General features: G+C 36.0%; 1 protein-coding gene and 1 long non-coding RNA gene across 3 annotated transcripts in view; one reads left to right on the forward strand and one right to left on the reverse strand.

The window, feature by feature from the left end:
• Positions 1-19,878, forward strand: part of HDGFL3 (HDGF like 3) — a 66,084-nt gene that overhangs the window by 19,679 nt on the left and 26,527 nt on the right. The window lies entirely within an intron of this gene.
• LOC138381434 (uncharacterized) lies at positions 8,724-10,914 on the reverse strand. 2 transcript variants are annotated; one of them, XR_011233158.1, is made up of 4 exons: positions 10,727-10,914; positions 9,836-9,911; positions 9,518-9,652; positions 8,724-8,852 (listed from the first exon to the last, which is right to left on the reverse strand). It is a non-coding gene; the product is annotated as an uncharacterized lncRNA (long non-coding RNA). The 2 variants fall into 2 exon arrangements; XR_011233157.1 differs by having other exon boundaries at positions 8,724-9,652.

Here is a 19,878-nt window from a genome sequence, read left to right on the forward strand (position 1 = left end):
AATGTCCCTTTAAGCACTTCTTTCACTATATCCCTAAATTTTGGTATGTTGTGTTTTGCTTTTCATCCATGTATATATGGATGAAATATCTAGGTATTTTCTAATTTCTCTTGTGATTTCTTCTTTGCCAATTAGTTATTTAGGAGCATGCTATTTAATTCCTACATATTTATGACTTTCTCAAATTTCTATTGATTTCTAATTTCATTCTCTTGTGGTCAGAGAACATACTTTAAATTTATTGAAACATGTTTTATGACCTAACATAAGGTCTAGCCTAGAGAACGTTTCATGTGTACCTCCGAAGATTGTGTATTCTGCTGTTGGGTGGAATATTCTATAGAAGTCTGTTAGATCTAGTTGGTTTATTGTGTTATCTGTCTTCTGTTTCCTTTTTAGTCTTCTAACCGTTCTATATATTATTGAAAATGAGGTATTGAAATCTCTACCTATTATTCTTGAATTGTCTATTCTCCCTTCAGTTCTGTCGGTTATAATTTCATATGCAGTTAAAATTTTTTAATTGTGGTAAAATACACATAACAAAATTTATTGTCTCAACCATTTTTAAGTTTATAATTTAATAATATTAAGTACATTGTTTTGTAACCATTATCACCACCATCCATATCAAGAACTCTTTTCATCTTGTAAAACTGAAACTCTGTACCCATTAAATAATAACTCTCCATTCCTGACTCCTCTCCCTCCCACTCCCCCCACTAACCCTGGTCTCTGGCAACCACCATTCTACCTTTTGTTTCTATGAATTTGGCTACTCTGGGTACCTCATATAAATGGAATTATATAGTATACGTCCTTTTATGTCTGGCTTGTTTGACACAACATGACGTCCTCCAGGTTTATCCATGTTGTAGCATGTGTCAGAATTTCCTTCATTTTTAAGACTGAATGATATTCCATTGTATGTATATACCACATTTTGTTTATCTGTCCATCCATTGATGGACACCTGAGTTTTTTCCTCCCTTTGGTCACTGTAAATGATGTTTTTATGAACATGAGTGTACAAATAATCTCTTTGAGAACCTACCTTCAATTCTTTGGGGTATATAGCCAGAAGTGGAATTGCTGGTTCATATGGTAATTCTGTTTTTAGTATATTTTGAGGAAACACTATACTGTTTCCCATAGGGACTGCACCATTTTACATTCCCACCACCAATACTACGTGTTCCAATTTTTCTACTTCCTCCCCAACACTTGTTATTTTGGTTTTTTGCTAGTAGTCATCCCAATGGGTTTGGAGCAATATCTCATTGTGGTTTTGATTCACGTTTCCCTAATGAGCAGTCGAGATGCAGGTATCTATTCACATGCTTGTTGGCCATCTGTATATCTTTTTTGGAACAATGTCTATTTGAGTCCTTTGCATTTTTTCTTGTTTTTTGTTTGTTTGTTTGTTTGTTTGTTTTTGTTTTGTTTTGTTTTGTTGAGACAAGGTCTCTTTCTGTCACCTGAGCTACAGTGTAGTAGCATGATTATAGCTCACTGCAGCCTCAAACTCCTGTGCTGAAGCAATCCTCCTGGATCAGCCTCCTGTGTGGCTAGAACTATAAACACAGATCACCTCGCCTGGCCAATTTTATTTATTTTAGAGATGGGGTCTCGCTATGTTGCCCAGGCTGGTCTCAAACAATTCTCCCACTTTAGCCTCCCAAAGTGCTAGGCTTTTAGATGTGAGCCACTGCACCTGGCCCTATTTTTTAATTGGGTTGTTTGTTTTTTGTTATTGTGGAGTTGTAGGAGTTATTTATATATTCTGGATGTTAGCTCCTTGCATGATTTGCAAATAATTTTTTCCCATTGCCTGGGTTCACTTTTTACTCTGTTGATTGTTGTGCTCATTGTAATTTATTTAAATAAGCAAAGAACAGGACTCTGAAGAGGTATCCCAGAACAATGAGTTTTTATGAAAGTCTATATATGGGGAAGGCAGGAGCAATGAAATGAGGTTGTGTAAGGACATTATGATGTTACCAGATACATGGTATAGAATAAGAGAGAAAGTTACTGAAAGATGAAAACATCAGGCTGCAGATAAACTTCACAAGTTTGCCCAGGCCTAGCCTTAAATTAGGCAGTTGGGTAGGGTTGAGAACAAGGAAAACAAGAGAATGTTCAGAAAATGCCTGTGAGTGATTATTTAGATGATTAAATCAGTTGTTGTGCATATAAGGTGGACAAGATTGATTGGCTGAGCTAATACTTCTACTTGTCAAAAGCAAGATTAGCTTAAGACTCAAAATAGGCATATCTTCAAACTTAAGACTTTGTTTTATGCCTAGAATTTTTCAAATTTTCCTGTGATGAATTTCATCCCTAAGACAAACTGAAGGCTGCAATTTCTAAGAAAATTATCCAAAAAGTGCTGTCTTTTCTGGACATTTTTGTTCCAAGAACCAACTCTTAACCTCTACTTACAGAAGTACTACAATAAGCTCGTTGTGCTTTTTTTCTTCTTATGTTATTGGCAATTACACTGACCCATCAAAAAATAACATTAGCTTCCTAATCAATGTACTCACCATTGTCTGCTCTCTTAACTCTGGCACATATTGATATTTTCTTCCTATTGTTTACTTTTCATTATTAAATATTTGTTTAGCAACCGTGTCAGGAACACTTGTCTATCAGAGTTTTTTTGGCTTTGTTTTTTCTTTTGTTTTGTTGAATTTTGAATTGGCAATTTCTACAAAAAGACAAACCTATCTTAACATCTTTGTACTCAAAAAGAGATAAATTACAATGGGATGCATTTAACAGATAACGGATGGTTCTAAATCCTTAGAATGTTATTAATACTACTAAGGTTAAATTTGTGAAGCATTTGATGGATTATCTTACTTGTGCTTTGTTCAGTGATCTTTGCATTTTGTCTGGTATCAGTCTAAGGCATACGCCCTAGTATAACAAACACAATCAATGTTACTGAAAATAAATTAGCTAAATAAAAAATAGACTTTAAGGAACATATCCAGAAAGCAAAAGAAATGGCTAGAGACAAATATAAGGGAAGAGATGATAATTAAACATCAATTATCTTTCAGACAGAGTCAGCCTGCTAATAACTGAATTCTAGAAGAAGACAGAGCAGACAGTTCAAAATTATCAGAAATATAATAGAAAAAAATTTTCTAGACCTTAATAAAAGAAAGACCTAGGGTTGGAAATAGATAAGGCTTATCACATATTAGATCCCGAGCCATATTTTGGTTAAAGTCTTAAACGTAGAATTCTGTATGTTTCCAATCAAGAATCAGAATAAACAGTATTACCTTGTTGAGGTTCACAGTGAACTGTGTTGGTATTTTGATTGGATTTGAATTATATCTATGGGATTAATATGGGAAGAATTGATGTAATATTGACACTTGTAATCCATGAATGTGGTTTATTTCTCCATTTATTTAGGTCTTCTTAAATATTTTTAAACTGTTTTATAATTTTCTATACATCTATTTTTAGATGTATTCTGAGGTATCATACTTTTTGCCAACATTATAAATAGGTGTGTAACTATGTTGTCTTTTTGTTTGTATTCTTTAAAATATATAGAGAAGAGCACACAGCCAAACCAAGACATTTCTGAACAAAAAAATAAGGTGGTGGGACGTGTCCTACCAGATATCAAAACATAGAATTGTTCAAATCATAATTAATAGTAAGTTAAAACAGTGTTTGGCTCAGAGAGAGATGTATTAGCCAGTACAGCAGAACATGAACTCAGGAACTGGTCCACAGGTACATGGAGCCCATAATATGTGACATGGATGGCATTACAGATCGGGGGTGGGAGGGGAGAAACTGGCTGATTAATAATGCTGGCATGATTAGTTAGCCATATGGATTAAATTCCTTATGGGTTAACTATCATAATGCCCCTCTCAAATTAGATCACTACTTAATACGATATACAAATCATTTTTGCATAGTATGAAAAGCTTTTAGGGCATATGTGAATATCATGGAGGAATTTCCTGATAAGACACAGAAAGGTCTAGCCATGAAAGGAAAGACTGCATACATTAAAACCAAGTGCTTCTGTTCAATAAAAAATTCTATAATGAAATTTAAAAGGCACAAACTGGGAGAAGATGCTTGCCACACATAGAACTAATGAAGCTTTAGCATACAGAATAAATCAATAAGAAAAAGACAAACAGGCCGGGCGTGGTGGCTCACGCCTGTAATCCTAGCACTCTGGGAGGCCGAGGTGGGCGGATCGTTTGAGCTCAGGAGTTCGAGACCAGCCTGAGCAAGAGCGAGACCCCATCTCTACTAAAAATAGAAAGAAATTATATGGACAGCTAAAAATATATATAGAAAAAAAAAATTAGCCGGGCATGGTGGCTCATGCCTGTAGTCCCAGCTACTCGGGAGGCTGAGACAGGAGGATCGCTTGAGCTCAGGAGTTTGAGGTTGCTGTGAGCTAGGCTGACGCCACGGCACTCACTCTAGCCTGGGCAACAGAGTGAGACTCTGTCTCAAAAAAAAAAAAAAAAAGAAAAAGACAAACAGCCCAATGGAAAAATGGGCAAAAAGACGTGAACATCCATTTCATAGAAAAAATACATAAGGCCCATAAATATATGAAAAGATGCTCAACCTTACAAGTAACCAGGAAGATGCAAATTAATGTCACTGTGAGCCTGCCCAAAATTAAGAGTTTTGCCGGTATCATAAATTGAAGAGGGTATGGATCAACAGAAACTCTTACACACTACTGAAGGAGTATGTATTGGCCCAGCTACTTTGGAAACAATTTAACTTTTTGTGGTGAAGTTGAATTTTACATGCTTTCTGACTCAGCATCTCTAGAGAAACTTACCCATGTACTAGAAGATGTATACAAGAATGTTCACAGAAATCATAATGATGAAAAAACTTGAAAATAACGCAGGTTTTTTGATGGAGTATGGAAAATTAAATTGTGGTATATTGACATAACAGGATATTATACTCATTAAAAGTGAATGAACTACAGGTATACATTGGTTGCTTTCAGTGTAGTTAATCAGGCAGCTTTGCAATCATCAGCGTCAAAGAGTAATAAAGCAGCGTTTATTCATTCCTTTAAAAAAATTTACTGAACTCCTGATGACACTGTGTGTGCCAGACACTATTCTGAGTGCTAGGATTTAAGAGTGAACAAGATGGACAAGTTTTCTGGCCTCATGAAGCATTCTTTTTATGTTTAGAGGGGAAGAGATGAATAAGTAAGTATGAAAAGTAATATGCAATTTAGTGCAGGCATAAGAACTGTGGAAAAACAGTGAAGCAAAGTAAAAGAATAGCACATGATATGATTGTGTGTGTGTGATTGTGTGTGTGTGTTTCTACACAGTCAAGGAAGACCTTTCTGAAAATGTGACATTTCAGCAGAACTGAATGTTCTGTGGAAGGGAGCTGTACAACTATCTGAGGAAAAAGTGGTAATGAGCTTGGCATGTTCAAGGAAGAGCAAGAAGGCAAGTGAGGCTCATGGAGAATGAAGTAGGACTGGGGGAGAGGGACAGGAGATGAGTTCAAGGAGATAGACAAAAACCATATCATGTAGGGCCTTACGGTTTTAGTAATGTTTATAATTTTTAAAGTATGATGGAAAGTCATAGGAGAGTTTTGAGGAAAGGAATTACATGATCTGTTTTATGTTTAGGGACTGAAAAGTTGATTGTTGAGGACAGAGGCAGGGGTAGGGCAGAGGGAAGTACATTCAAAGGGCCCAGTTGGGTCGCTTTTATAGAAGTTTAGTCATTAGGTGACAGTGGAATAGAAAGGGCTGGGGTGGGAGGGGGCAGTAGCAGTGGATGAAGAAAGAAGTGGTTAGTTTAGTGTGATAAATTTTGAGGGCATAATTGAAAGGACTTCATGATGGGGATATGTCTGGAAGGGAGAGGTATAAATCAATAATGACTTCCAGGTTTCTGGTAGGAGCAGCTGGATGGATGGTAATGCCATTTACTTACAGGGAGAGTCCTGAAGGATAAGGAAGTTAGGCCATGAAATTAAGGGTTTGTTTTTAGAACTCTTAAATTTTAAATGCCGATGAGACACCCCAGTATGTGAGTCTGAAGCTCAGAAAAGAGGTCTGGAATTTGGAGGTAGCAATATAAGACTCACCAACATAAGATGGCATTTAAAACTGTAGAATTGGATGAAATCACCAAGGGAGTAAGTGTAGGTAAAGAAGAGAGGAGGAGCTATGAAAGGAGACTCATGAGAAATGGATGGTAAGATAGGGGGAAAAAAAAAAAAAACCAGGAGACTATAGTGTCTGGAACTCAAGAAAATGTTCAATGGACATAAGATATAATAGAAAAATATATATGCAATGGAAATTATACGTATCTGATTAATATGGTACAAATGAGTAATAATAAAAAGACAACTCTGTAGAGTAATGCAAAAATGATATGAATAGGCAGTTCACTGAGAGGCAAATCCTAATGGCTAGTAAACCTGTGAAAATATACTTAACCTCACCATTAATCAGGGAAATGCAAATTTTAAAGAGCAATAATACCTAATTCTGTCAAAGATTGAAAGGGTGGTCATTTTCATACCTTGGTGGAAATGTGAATTATTATAGCCTTTCCTGAATGCAGTCTGGTAATATCTATTAAAATGAAAACTACCATTAATCTATGATCCAGCAGTCTCACTCCTAGAAATCTATCTCATGGAAATAGAGGCAACAGTGCATAAAAATGTAAGTAGGTTTACTGCAACCTTCTTTTTAAGGGCAAAAACACTGAAAACAAGGTAAACGCCTATCCCTCAGGGCAAGATTAAATTACAGATTAGCCAATCACTGTTATAATGCAGCCATTAAGAAAACAAATTAATTTGATCCGTGCCTTGACTTTAAGGACTTTTCATGATTCCGTGTGTGTGTGTGTGTGTGTGTGTGTGTGTGTGTGTATAGAGCGCGAGGGAGAAATCCCCCTCTACCCTCCAAAAAAACCTCTGTGTATTATATGTATATGATTATATGGGCATGAGGAGAAGCATATTTTATTATAAATAGTGATTACGTGGGGATGAGTAAGTCTGGGAAGGGAGGATATGGAGGTATTTTCTATTTAAGAGGAAAAAGGATATCTATGATAAAAACAGTTTCTGTGATATATCCCATTTATGTAAAATATATGTACATATATGTATACACACACACAAGACATGAAAAACAGTCACCAAAATAATAATCCTAACTTATAATTAATTTTTGAAATAAAATACTAAATGGAGGCTGGACACGGTGGCTCACACCTGTAATCCTAGCACTTTAGAAGTCCAAGGTGGCAGGATCACTTGAACCCAGGAGTTCAAGGCTGCAGTGAGCTATGATCACACCACTGCACTCTACCTTAAGCAACAGAGCAAGACCCTGGCTCCAAAAAATAATAATAAAATAAAATAAAATGGTAAGTTGGGATATTCTGGTCAGCATTTTTTTCTCCTTTCAATGCTGATTTAGGTAGAGAATCTTGATATTGATCAGATAAATTCAATTTACAGATAGAATAATGATAATTTTGAAATAAATTTACAGGATTATTATCATTTTATGCTCTTCACTAACTTCTGTTTTGACATGCATGTTCTTTTGCTATTTTAGCTTTTACTCTTTCACCAATAGTTTGAGTATAAACTAAATAATATGAGATTAGGAATAAAAATTAGAACAGGTTAAATGGTCAAATCCACGAGCAGCCAGCAGTGTTCAGTTGAGTGATAAACCTAACTGAATATCTGAATCGTAAACACATTTATCTGTTATCTATTATTGCTACACATAATTGTTTAGTAGGCACCAAGAGGCTCTCATGCTGTTCAGTTTTACAGAGAAAGTATTTAAATTATTGTATTTATTGGTTTTTAAATTGAAATGGAAGTATACATCATGACTCTCATTAATGATTTGAGCTTCTCAGAGCACCTTGGGAACCTGTGGGTTTGCTATTTATAGAATGTTAGTTCTAGCCTAGCTGATTTTCTCCTCAGTCTGGTCTTGATGCGTGACTTGGTGCTCATCTTGAACTGTCCCTACCTTTGTTCTTTCTCCCTGTAATTTAGCTACTGTGCTTTCTTTCCTCATTTTACTCCATTAAAGCTTTATTTTGCCTCTACTCTTTGTTCAAATCCATTCTGTGACTCTAGCTTTGCTCCTGTTTCCTTGGATAAGGATCTCTATTCTTGTCACACTCTGCTTTAAAAAAAAAAAAAAAAAAAAAAAGTCCTCAAATCAGTTCTAGTCACAAAAGCAGACTAAGTTCAATAATTAATATGGTCAGTTCTGTGTAGTGATTAAAAACTTCAAACTTTATCTAAAGCCAGAGTTTCTCCCTTCCAAAGAAGCATTTATCTTCTAAATGCTGACCTGACCTGACCTGACCTGAATGCTGACAGTAGGGAAGAGGAGTCAACTAATTTTTCTGACCCTACCTAACATGTTGATGCCTCTTCCAACTTTCCCCCACCACATTCTTCAGCCCTCTAGGGTTGAGGGTGGAATAGAAGTGGCAGGAAAGTTCTTACTTGACTAATAACTGTTGTGGGCTAGTGCTGATGCTGTCTGGGCTTGGCAACTGTTTAGAGCTGATTCTTTTGCTTGTGAACTCTTTTTATAGTTTCTTCAGAGCTATCCCATATTAATTATATTTTGCTATATAATAAATTGCTCCAAAACGTAGTGGCTTAGAACAACACACATTTATTATTTCACATTTTCTGTGGTTCTGGAATCCAGTCATGGTTTACCTCGATCCTCTGGCTCCAGGTCTCACAAAGGCACAGTCATCTTAAGACTAGACTAGAGGATGATCCACCTGCAAGTTCATTTAGGTAGTTGTTGGCAGGATCCAGCTCCTCATGGTTGTTAGCCCAAGGGCCTCATTTCATCATGAGGTGTTGGCCAGAGCCTGCCCTCAGTGCCATGTGGGCTTCATAGAATAACTCACAACGTGGCAACTGGCTTCCTCAGAGCACGCAAGTGAGAGAGAAGAGTCAGCAAGATAGAAGTAAATAGTTCTTTGTAACCTAACCTTAGAATTGGCATATGATCACTTTTGCCGTGTTCCACTCAGTAGAAGTAACTAGGTGCAGCCCACACTCAGGGAGAGGGGATTTTACACAAGGCCATGAACACCAGGAATGGGGGGCACTGGGAACTGTTTTAGAAACAGCTTACCACTCCCACCACCAGCATTCCTGGGGTTATCTCATCTTCACTTCTCTTGATTCAGGCAAATGCATCTCTCTTAGTGGTCACTTTTTAACTCCCTTTTTTCCAGGATATCTCATGGTACATTTTCAGCTTTTTTCTGCTATGGTCCCCTTACCTACAGGTGGCCCCTTAGACAGGATTTAGGACAGCCCCACACTAGCTAGTGGTCCATGAAGATTTGTGGTCTTTTCCACAAGAAACTCTGGAAGTGCAAGCCAATCCCAGTGCAGTCACCACCCATTTTATGCTGCCATCAGAGCAACTCACCAGAAAGTATTGTATTCTTTCAAGATTTCTTAGGCTTGAGTCAAACACTAGCCGCCTATGACTCCCAAGCTCGAGAAGACATATGTTAAGCTGTCCAGGTAGTCTTGTTGAAGCTTCTTTCCACAGGTCGAGATCCTTGCGGAAAGAGAAGCTGAGACCCACAGCATATACATTGCTTTTTCCAAAAATTCTCTGTCCATAACTGCCAACTCTTCTCTTGGCCATCTCCAACCTTTTTGTTGTTGTTGTTATGCTAGAGCTAAAGTTTGCAAGGATCTTGATGATGTTCTTTGCAAGTCTGGCATGGTGGTTACTCACCTCTTACTGGAATGTATGCATTATCTGTTGTCTTGGGTCTTCAGCTGAAACACTTGAGTAATTCCACATTGACATCCTGTTATTGAGGAAAGATTAATAAAGAATGGGAGAGGGAAAGGAAGAGGAAAGAACTAAATATCTTATTTCAGATTCGGATAAATAAATAGTGTATAATATTATTTATATCATTAATATTACAATATTATGTAAGTGTTGGTTTTAAAGTGTTTTTGAAATATTTGGAGTCTTTATAGAATTAAAAATGAGGTATTTGAGTTATAATTCATAGCATAAAGGTATACATGGAGAGAGAAAACGGGCATAAAAAGCCAGAACATCATATTACAAGCATAAATGGCCTTGATTTGGACTGATAAATAAGATCCAACAAAAAATGCTTAGACTGACCTAACATAGATAATAGAAGGCAAAAATTATCCCCAAATTGGAAAGATGAAAGATCAATTTATCATACTTGAGTAAAACAAACAGAGAGATGGCAGCATTTGTGTTAGACAAAATAGAATTTAAAGGAAAAGAGCAGATGTTGCATATCATTTTATGTTAACAACTTAAAGCCCTCTGAAATTGACACCAGAAATAAAAGATGTGCCAAAATTGGCACAGGTCTTGTGAACTGGATTCACAAGTAATCCAAATTTAGCTTTTGTGCATGATTATATTTCTTTAAATTTTTTGGTAAGGGAGGCAAGGCTTGGAAGATCTGAGTAGAGCAGTGAATTCTCTTTGCATTAAAATGTACTATATAAAATCTTGCATATAATTAGGGAAATTTTGCTAGAGAAGGGCCAGCTAAGAATCCCTACTGGGGAGATGAGAAAGGGAAGGTTAAAGTTCTGAAAATAATTAGCCGGGTGTGGTGGCACATACCTGTAGTCCCCTCTTCTCGGGAGGCTGAGGCAAGAGGATCACTTGAGCCCAGGAATTTTAGATTGAAGTGAGCTATCATGATGCCACTGCATTCTAGCCTGGGCAACAAAGCAAAACCCTGTCTCAAAAAAAAAAAAAAATTCCTGCAAATAAAGGTTCCTAGGAGTTCAAACCAGTTTTAGAATGGAGACCCCCCTACCCTACTTCTCTTTGCAGTGGGAAAAAGTGCTCTTTATATCCAGTCAGACTAGTTTCTCTTTGGTTCGGTTCTTAAAGGGCCTGACTGTTTAAAGGAAGAGAGCCACCTTCAACAAATGTAGACAGCAAGGTATGATAAATTTAATTGTCCAGTTCTTTAACAAGAATTCTATTCTATAATTTTTTAATTATACTTTTTCTGAAGCAAACCCTATTCATCTGTATTTTTATTGGTTTACTTTTTAAAAAAATAATTTATATTTTTGTTTTTAATGTCAGAAGAAAATATAGTTTTGTAACACTAGCATTCCTCTTTACTGAGGCAACTAGTATTGATTGTTTGGTGTGTGCCTTTCCTAATGTTTTTCTAGGCTTATATAAACACACAGTTTGATGGGATTAATCATTTTTTATTCTGTACTTTGCTCTTTTCACTTGTCCTTGATATAGTACTAGTTTTTCAAGTAAATATATACAGATCTTGGCCATGTGATATGCCATAGTATGCACCACAATTTAGTTAACTATTCCTGCACTGACGGCCCTTTAATTATTTCTTCTTTTGGCAGGACAGCTTCAATGAATATCTTGGTTTGTTTATCTTTATGTATTCATAGTCTTATTTCTGCAGGATAGTTTGTTTCCTAGAAGTAGAATTGTTAGGCCATGAGGCATGTGTGTTTTGTATTTTATAATGTATGCCATCATATCAACTTCTTAAATATTTGTGGCAAGTTTACATTACCAGTAATCGTTAATGTGGGTGCCCATTTCCCTGCACCCACTATTGGGCATAATTCTTGCTTAAGAAAATAATTCATTAAAACCACAAAAGTAATACTAGGGAAGATATGAGAAAAATTTTTGGTAATCTTGGAATGGGAAAGGTCTTTTAAACAAGATACAAACCCATAGCCACAAAAGAAAAAAATTACTGTAATAGCTTTTACTGTATAAAAAAATAACAACTTCTGCTGGCAAAAATATTACAAATGAAGTCCAGACAAATGATAAATAGGGAAAAAACATTTGTTACCTAGAAAAGGGCTGAGCTATATATATGTATATATGTATATAAAATAAGCTTTTACAAATCAATAACAAGACCAGCAAGCCAGTAGAAAAGTAAACATTGGATGTAAAAAACCAGTTTATAGAAAATATAATACAAATAACTTACTAACATATGAAAAGATATTCAACATCATCTATAATTAAGAAAGTACAAATTAAAATAAAATGTTTTTCACATAGTAAATTCAGATAAGATAAAAAAACTGATAATCATTATGAGTGAAGGTATAGGGAGATAGGGACTCATATTTTTGGTGGGAGTATAATTGGTGCAATCCCTGTAACTGGCAATTTAGCAGTTTTATAGCATTCTTTTTTGAAATTTTTTTAACTGAAGTAAGTGTATGGTTTTTAAAATCAACCTCAACTTATAATGGAGCATAATAGTCTCCTGTCTAATCTCAATTTTTTGACTAAATAATATCTGTTGACTTTTCATCTTAAGAGACAAGGAATATGACCAACTTGTTATACTACCCTCATCTTCTCTTCCCTTTCCTTCGACCTGTTTTTACCAATATATTATAATGAAAATTTTTAAACATACAGAAAAGTTGAATATTAAAGTGAACACCCATATGCCCACCATCTAAATTCTACAGTTAACATTTTGCTCAATTTGTTTTATCACATTTCTATCCATCTAATAATTTCTCTCTATCAATTCATCTTATTTTTCATATTTTTTAAAGTATAAGTTGCAGACATTAGTATATTTCATCCCTAAACATTTCAGTAAGCATGTCATTAACTAGAGTTTAACATTTATTTACATTTTTGAGATAAAATTTACATACAGTGAATGCCCGGATTTTAAGTGTTCTGCTCCATGAGTTCTGACAATTATATATACCTTTTTTACCCAAAACCCTATCCAGATATAAAATATTACCATCACCGCAGAAAATTGTCTCATGCTCTTCCCAGTTACCACCTCCACCTTCCCCCAGAGGTAATCACTGTTCAGATTTTTTTTCACCAGAAATTAGCTTTTCCTTTTCTAGAACTTGATATAAATGGAATCATGTAATATGTACTTTTTTGTGTAAGACTTCTTTCATTTTGCTTAATGTTTTTGAGATTTATTCCTGTTATTGTATCTATTAGTATCTCTTTCTTTTTTGTTACTGAATAGTATTCCCTTGTATGCCACAGTTTGTTTAGCCATTCTCATGTTAATAGGGCTGCTAAGAACATCTTTATATAAATTTTTGTGTGGACATATGCTTTTACTTTGGGAGGTAAATACATAGAGCATTGTAAGAAGTTGATTTGTTAAAAGATATCCACAATAGGCCGGGCGCGGTGGCTCACGCCTGTAATCCTAGCACTCTGGGAGGCCGAGGTGGGCGGATCGTTTGAGCTCAGGAGTTCGAGACCAGCCTGAGCAAGAGCGAGACCCCATCTCTACTAAAAATAGAAAGAAATTATATAGACAGCTAAATATATATATAGAAAAAATTAGCCGGGCATGGTGGTGCACGCCTGTAGTCCCAGCTACTCGGGAAGCTGAGACAGGAGGATCGCTTGAGCTCAGGAGTTTGAGGTTGCTGTGAGCTAGGCTGACGCCACGGCACTCACGCTAGCCTGGGCAACAGAGTGAGACTCTGTCTCAAAAAAAAAAAAAAAAAAAAAAAAAAAAAAGATATCCACAATAGATACCACTTCACCCCTGCTAGGATGGCTCAAATTAAAAAGACTGGCCATAACAATTGTTGGTTAGGCTGTAGGGCAACTGGAACTCTCAAGAGAATATAAAATGGTATAACCATTTTGGAAAAAAGTCTGACAGTTTCTTATAAAGTTAAACATATACCTACACTATTACCCAGTAATCTACTCCTAGGTATTTCCCCAAGAGAAGTGCAAACATATATCCACAGAAAGAAGCATACAAGAATGCCTATAGCCGTTTCCTTTACAATAGCCAAAACTGGAAACAATGAAAATGCCTGTCAGTAGAATGGATGCAGTGAAGTACTTACTACTTGGCAATATAAAAGAATGAACTACTAATATAATATGGATTTATCCCAAAGGCATGTTGAGCAAAAGAAGCTAGTGACCAAAGACTTTTTACTGTATGATTCTTTATATTTTAAGTTCAAGAACTTAGAAAATTGGTTACCTGTGGGGAATAGGAAATATCTGGTAGGGAGTACAAGGACTTTATGAGATGGTATAAATGTTCCGTACTTGATTGGTGTTGGTTATATGGGTATATGCATTTATTAGATTATCAAATTGTCATGAAGTATACATTCAAGATTGGTGTATTTTACTGTATATAAATTTTACCTTAACAAAAGTGAAAATAAACCCTAAAAGCAGATGTATTTTATGCCTGTTCAAAATTCAATCTGTCTGGACAATTGTTTAGAAGACTTGAAGGGACTCTAGGGGAGTTGGGGGAATATGCCAAAATTTTGGACAACTCAATTTAAAATGTGACTGCTAGAATTAAAAAAAAAAGGATAAACCCTGGAGGTTTAAATGAAGATCTTATTTGAAGATCACAAACCGAAGTCCCTCACTTTTAACTATTCAACCTGAGTTTTTCCAATTGTCAGAAACTGGTCCCTCCAGGTATACCATGAGAATGAGTTAATGCCCCACATATATTCCTCCTCCGGAATCAGCAGTGTAAACATACTAATGAGGGACCTCAGTAAGTCATCTGGTCTGTCTCCTACATAAAGCTTATAGTAAGTTAAAAGCACTGAGTTCTAAGTATTTCATGACCTTTCAAAATTATTTATAATTCTTATAAACATACAAATGAAGGTTTTATCGAGTTAAAAACAAAATGTCTGTAAGAAATTTATCAACTAACAGATGACAGTTTTTGTATACTTGAAGATAACTAGGGACTAATAGCTGTAGACATTTTTTCAAACTAATATTTTGGAAAGTGTTTTCATATCATTATACTTGTGATTCTGTTAACCTGGTTCTTTTCAAATATTAAATTGCTCGGTTACCTGTTTGTTAAGCCAAATATACTCACATTTTTAAAAAATTTTTTCCACTTTCTATTATACACGCTTCCTTTTTCCATAATGTGCTTTCCTCTTCTGCTCCTACAGTAAATTTGTTAACTTATTTGCAGACTTGTCTTTATTTAAGTCCATTTTTATAACAAGATCACAATTTTGGAGTTTTCCTCCCTCTTCTATAATAATTTACCACACCTCATAAACTTTTTTGTAGCCAAAATGGCTTTTTTCTCTACATTCTTTGGCAGCTAGCCCCAAAAATCCTTCTCATTGGCATGTTCAGGAGACAAGTTTGCTTGTCCTTCTCATATTCTTTTCTTATGCATAGAGGCCCCTTTATTGTATAACCTCGTAATAGTTTTTCTTAGTAATTTGTTACTGAAAGTATTCCACAACTCTTTTCTCTTCCCCATCATAGCAGGGGTCACTAATTCCCTTTATGTGGGCATCTTCAGATCGTGAATCAATCACAAAACTTTGGTCTTCCATACTTTTTGGGGGGGAGGGATGGGTATAGACAAGGTCTCATGTTACCAGGCTGGTCTCTAACTCCTGGCCTCAGGTGATCCTCCACCTTAACTCCCTGTTATTTTCTTTTTTCTGTCCTACTGTTGAAGCCTGAAATAAATTACTGATGCTAGATTTGGCATCCACTGTTCCAGTCCTGGATTGCCCCCACCCCACCTTATGAAAATCCTTGTATTTCACTCATCACCACTTTTTCCCCTTCACCCTTTCCCTTCACACACACACAGAGTTGGCTAGGTCCATAGGACTAGGATTATGACTTCATACATTCAGGGAACATTTATTATACACCTACCATATGTCAGGTACTGCATTAGGCTATAGTGGTGAACAAAACAAGTCTCCCCCTCGTGGAAATTATTCTAATGTTGAAGAGACAAACATATACTGAATGTCAGGAAAATGCTAAAAATAAAGCAGAATGAGGGAATAGAGAATGATAGGGAAAGAGGTGCTATTTTAAGTTAGATTGTAAGGGAAGTTTCTCTGATGGGGTGATACTTGAGCAGAGATTTGAATGAGATAAGGGAGTGGACCATGAGCACTTCCGAGAGAAGAGACTTTGCCTAGGAAGAAACCTTGGTATACATGCCTAGCACTCTGGCCCTTCCGACTTCTCACCCTCCACACCACATCATCCCAGCTATCATCTGGACTCCTAGAATGAATGAAATGACTAAGCTACAACACAAACAAGTTTGAGCCACCATGTGAAATCCCTTGTCTCTGTATCCCAATTATTAGATTGGTGCAAAAGTAATTGCGGTTTCAGACTATGAATTTTAAATCATTGTATTAATAGATTATCCTGATTTTGGTGCCCATCTGTGTTTTAATCACCTCCTATTTAAAGGGAGAGAGTCCCACCTTATGGTTATGGGGATGGCTGAACTCACAATACGCAACACTGGACAGATAAGACAGACAGCAATTTACTAGTTACATATACTCACAGCCCAGGGGAGGAGGACACTGCATGCTGCACAGGGCCACATGGGGCTTGCTCTCAGAAATAGAATGAACAACCAGAGGTGGTGGGAGGCAGGCTTTGTAGTATCTAGAGGGTGGAGTACCGCCTGCTTCCCACAGCAGCATGTGATTGGCTTCTTTGAATAATTATGTGGGCTGGCAAGGAACTGAAGCCTGCTACTCAAGGATAAGCAGGAACTGTGCCTCGTCCGGTTGGTAAGGAGGGGTTTTGTCTGGAGGACCTTATCCACAGGAGCAGAGTAGGGAGAACTTGCAAAGAAACCATTTGAGGCCCTCCTGAGAAGGCAGCACCTAATATTGAGCTTTAGATCTTATACCACAATCTAGACCAGATTAGTTTCCCAGTGAATACTCTGAACTCAGCAACATCAGAAGAGTTTTCAGAGATTTGATCATTTGTTTCAGATAGGAGCATAGACATCTGAGAATAATGAATTAATCAAAATGACAATATAATTTTAAAATAAACGTGAAAGATGGTGACCGAATTGTTTTAAAGAACCTTAGCTTTGTCAGAAGCAAGGAATTTTTTTTATTTGTTTAAAACAAATTTAAGGGTATAAGCCAGTCAGCACAAAGTCTAGGAGGTGATATTAGTGAAATATGTCATCTCTGCTATTTACACAGATCATTCAGAGGTTGAAGAATAATCTTTTATTACATCTTTTTGAGAGCAGACTTCTACTCCAAGACTAATTTGTTAACACAGAAAACCAAATTCTAGCTTTGTGTTAAAAAATATTTGACATTAATGGATTCACGAGTTTTTCCTTTTTAATCTTATGAAGAAACTCATCAAAACTAAGCTAGCTTTGGCAAAATTTTAATATTTTATTATGTGTTTTCAGGCTTTTATTTGCAGTTATTATAGTTCAAGACAAATAAATTTCCCTTTCAACAAATCTATAGCTTTCAGTATTCATCCAGGTTTTGTGCTTCATTACCATCTTTCACGTTTTGGAAAAACCCAGATATTTACGAACAAGACTAATCTTTTCCCCATTAGTAAATAAAAACACATCTGTTATCTTACATATACAATTTTACTTCTATGCATTATTGGTTTTAGTATGGTCTCAATCTCCATATTAATTATAACAACCAAAGTAACTGACTTCTATTTCATAGAGTTACATAATTGAGAAATTCTGGCATGTAAGTGTTCAGCAAAGCAGAAAAGTTCATGGAGACACATAATACACATATCCTTTCTATACCTTTTTAAAGTGGCAAAAATAGCCACTAAATGACGTATAAAAATAAAAATCAAAGGTATATATATTAAAACTGTACTTGGTAACCAATGTTTTCATATTGCTATCTTAGAAATTATTCAAGTATACAAAGATTATCCATTAATTAACTTTATTTAATGTTAGTTCAGGGTCTTCAAATTAACCAGGAATGTTAGAAATTATGTTTAATCTAACATACTATAGAACATAATTACTGTTGAAATAAAAAAAAGTTTGTCAGAATTGTAATTCAGGTTTATAGTTTCCTTAATCTTAAACATTATATAGAAGTAATAGTCGCTTAACAGTAGACCTGTATAAGAAGTTTAAGGATGAAATTAGAGAAAACTTATTTTAAAAATTGAAACATTTGCTTATAATATTGCACTCCACAGTGATTAAATTCAGACAAAGACAAATAGCTGCTTTAAAAAACCCTTATCAAACCAGTCTGATTTGTTCAAGGATTCACTTTGATTACTTGAATTCAGATTCTTACATAAAAATGCTTCTGAACTAGCAGCTTCTGTGAGGAGGGTTTTTTCTTAAAAGGCCATCACATTTAATATGATGAAGTACTTGTTTAATTAAAAATGGAAAATTTAACGTTTTATAGATTTTTTTAAAGTATTAAGAAAACAAACTTGTACTGATGCATTTTTGCAATCTCAGTGCAAAAATCCTACAGATTTAGAGCAGATACATGTTAATCACAAGAAACACAGGCAATCCATCCATAGACACCACAGCAAGAGGGTGAAATGTCTAATAATATGCATTAAAATCACCTGAGGGCTCCTAAAAACACTGATTCTTTGGCCTACTCCCCCAAATGTCTGAGTCAGTAGGTCTTGGTTCTGAACTGAGAATTAGCATTTCTAGAGAGTCCCAATGACACTGACGGTGAAGGTCTAGGAATGAAACTCTGAGAATAGGTTTTTCTGGAAAACATGAGGCTGCCGCCTTCCAGGCCATGGGGCTGTAGATTTGCAGACTCTAAGGGGCATAATCTGGGTTTCTAATATCCCCTGAGTATCTGCAGTAAGCAAAGCAAACAAGTAAACAACAACAAAAAGGCCACCACATTTAAAGTATTCACAATTCAGGCAGGGCACGGTGGCTCACACCTGTAATCCTAGCACTCTGAGAGGCCAAGGCAAGAGGATCACTTGAGCCTAAGAGTTTGAGGTTGCAGTGAGCTGTGATGAGGCCACTGCACTCTAGCCTGAGAGACAGAGCGAGACCCTGTCTCAAAAAAAAAAAAAAATGTTTTTTAATTTCCTGAAGATCCTTATGTTCTTTTATATTAGATTTTTATGTCTTACTAGTGTCTATAAACTGATAAAAAGAGAGCTCCTTTATTTTAAGAAATTTATATCTAATTTGTTAATATTGTTTCACAGGAGTAGGAAAATGTTTCAAAAAATGAGGAGTAAAGGCTTTCTCGAATATTGTCACACAGAGAACTTACCGACTTCATCTACCAGTAAGAGAAAACATAGGACACACATACCAATCTAGATCTCAAAGGGCTTTTCTTCTTCCTCCTCCTTTTCTTCTTTCCAATCTAGATCTCAAAGGGTGTTGGCATATTCTTCTACAAACCAAAAGTCTGATGTATCAGATTCTCTGCCATGTCACACCCAACGGAAAATAGGTTTCTATCATCCCATTACAGGGAGTAACTTACTGAATATACAGAACCAGAATCAGAACCAAACAGCGAAGGACCAGAAACATAAGTAAAAATACAAAGTCAGGAAAACAGAAACAGTAGAGAAACAGAAACTCAATAAAGGTAAAGTTCTCTTGCTACTCTAGGAGCCAAGAAACTATGCCTGGGAGATAGATGCACACTTTAATCGACTCAGGAAAGTGTATCTACTTGAACGTCTTGGTGTATTTCCAAAATTGTCAAGGTATAATTTTCAAAAAAGTTAAAAACAAGAATCATAAAAATACAAAGTAAGTGCATGTCAAAACATTATTTGACCCACGTTTAAGGAAACCAGCATAATGATAAGGCTGGCTACTATTTTTGACAATACTTTTTGCATCGGATACAAGCTCAAATACTCAGAGGGTCCAGGCAAGCAATGGAAATAAGAAAAGAGGTCTTGGCCAGGCGCGG

This window comes from Eulemur rufifrons, chromosome 3 (genome assembly GCF_041146395.1).
Source record: "Eulemur rufifrons isolate Redbay chromosome 3, OSU_ERuf_1, whole genome shotgun sequence".
Taxonomy (NCBI): Eukaryota; Metazoa; Chordata; class Mammalia; order Primates; family Lemuridae; genus Eulemur; species Eulemur rufifrons.